We start from the raw sequence: 2,774 nt of genomic DNA, 5'->3' as shown, positions 1-2,774 counted from the left end.
CCCTTCAAATGGCCCAAACACTTCATAGAATTGTCCTGTTATTTTTAAGACCTGAAATTTTAACCTAACTTTGTGCTAGCTTGTTTTAACACTCTCAAATATATTCAGAATAGTCTACCTTAACATGCGTGAATGTTGAATATTTTATGCTTGGACAAAGAGCAAACTGTAGGTCTTTCGCCAAGCACAGTCAATGCACTTGAGTATGGGTTACCAAAAACGCTGGAGATTTTTTTTTTTTCTATTTATTGTTATAGCTCAAATCCTTGTGTCTCTGGTAGGCTTTAAGTGACATAAATATGCATTTCCATCTGCACATCCTTGTCAGGAATAGTTCTGCTGGGAGGTGTTATGCCACCCAAGTACTTCCAGAATAGAGTCTGTTAATCCTGTTACCACTATAGAAACTCAGAGGAAAAGTCTACTCAGGCCACTACTGCAGCTGCTGTGGCTGTAAATGTTCCAGCAACCACACCCTGGGTACCAAAAGGAAGAATAAGAAAATTGATTTTCCTTCAGGTGGAGGGGGACAGAGAGAGAGCTGACCTTAGTCTATTACTTAGACCAGTGACCTCCAAAGTTTTTATTGTAAACTTTTATTAGTAAAAAAAAAGGGGGGGATAGCAAGCCCATTACACACACACATACACACACACACACACACACGCGTGTGCGTGCATGCATGCTTGTGCGCATGTGTGTAGACATACACACATGTAGACGCACACACAATGGACACATATGCTGCCATATTAACTGCTATATACATTATAAAATATGCAAAAATAGCTACTATACTGGGATTCTTAAAAAATTAATGTAAATAGATGTTCTAGCCCCATTGGATAGTTTTGCAAATCTGCTAGGTCTATATATGCCACTTTGGAGACCACAGGGTCAACTTCTACCATGTGGTTCCACCAGAAAAATAAATCTTAACCCCTCAATTAGATTCATAGATTCCATAATACATTGGGCAAACACTGTGGGCAAAAAGGGGTTGTGAATAAACAGGTCATTTGTTTCTCCTGGTTACTTCTTGCCCTTCCTTCCAGTGGGGCTTGATTTCTGGCCTCCCCAGGGTCCCTGTGTAGAACACGTCTCTATTCTCCATTTATCCAGGTGTATCATTGATGGATACTAACTGCTCAAGGTCTCGAAGTAAACAGGGAGCCTCCAAAGTCTGTCACCTGATATGTCACCTCAGAGACCTTGTGACACAAAGGCAAGAACGAGCTAAATGATCCAAATTCAATTATCAATCATCCAATAAACTTTGTTCAATAACAGTTCTTGATCTACTACCTACTCTGAATAATGCAGGAGATCTCAGCGTTACCCATGAATTTAGTTGTGGAAAGAAGTTTCCTCAAAAAGGCAGTGCATATGGAAACAAAACAAAACAAAACAAATCTTCTACCTCTCATGATAGTGAAAGACTCTTTTTGGATTTAGAAAATTTGGAAACTTGACTCAATGTTCTTTTCAAACTGATAAAAATAAATTATTTATTAGTAAAATCTAGAATTGGCCTGAGAACAGCAAACTTCTTCCAATTACTATTGGTGTAAGTATAAATTGACATGATCTTTCTGGAAGGCAATAATTAGTACAATCTATTCAGACCTTTAGAAATCTGGCCATTAATGCAATAAGTCATTCTGCATTAATTCAACCGATATAAACAAATAGATATACAAAAAGATTCATGAAGGTAATGCTTAAGGGTATTCAAGTAGCAAAAATAGGAAACAATCTATTTTTTTAATTGAATGGGGAAATTGTTAAGTACTTTATGATACACCATGCAAGAAATGTTATGCATTCTTTGACCCCTTATTCATTAAGTACCAACTATGTCCCACGTCGTCTTCTAGGATATAGCAATTAATTAATACAGACAAAACTCTCATATTTCAGTCAAGGATAGAAGATACTTGAACTCCACTAGTGAACCAACAAACACATAAACAAAACATTTTCAGAATACTGGAAAGCACTATGAGGACAATGAGACATGGAATTGGCTGGTGGTGAGATCCTGGGACTACTTTCTATATGGATTTCTCAGCTTCAGCACTACTGATATTTGAAACCATAGTCTTTACATTTTATTCGGGCAGGGGCAGGGAGAAGGAGTTCTTGTGCCTTGAAGGATGGTTAGCAGCATCGCCTGGGCTACTCACCCTACTAAATGCACTCACCCCTGTCAGGACAATAAAACATGTCTCCAGCCATTGCCAAAATCTGCCCCTATTGAGAAATATTGCTTTATATTTAGTGTAAGAGAAGACCTCGCCCAAGAAGTGACACATGAATTGAGACCTGAGGATGTTTTTAAATAATCTTTAGGATAGAGAGAAATGCTCCTGATATAATGGTAGCATATATAATATATTCGATAAAATCCTGATACTGTTTTTCTTGTTAAATCTCTAGAAGACATTATAGCATCATGGCTAGAAGCATGGACTTGGAGCCAGATGGCTAAGTTAAAAATCACAGTTTCATCCCTTAGTAGTTGTGTGACCTTGAGTAAGTTACTTCACATCACTGTGCTTAAGTGTCCCCATCCAAAAAATGGGCATGGCACCAGTAGTAACTACCACAGTTATTACTGTGTAATAATACTCATTTAATACTGAGTATTAAATGAGCTCATTTATGCAAAAGTCCTAAAAGAGTGAGTGACACATCTTGGAAGCACTGTATATAATATATATAATATACTGAATTGAGTGACACATCTTGCAAGTAGTAGACATGTGATATAT

The sequence above is a fragment of the Enhydra lutris genome, unplaced genomic scaffold, assembly GCF_002288905.1.
Source record: "Enhydra lutris kenyoni isolate GAN:26980312 unplaced genomic scaffold, ASM228890v2 scaffoldscaffold10, whole genome shotgun sequence".
NCBI classification, from domain to species: domain Eukaryota; kingdom Metazoa; phylum Chordata; class Mammalia; order Carnivora; family Mustelidae; genus Enhydra; species Enhydra lutris.
Note: the sequence above shows the minus strand (reverse complement) of the source record.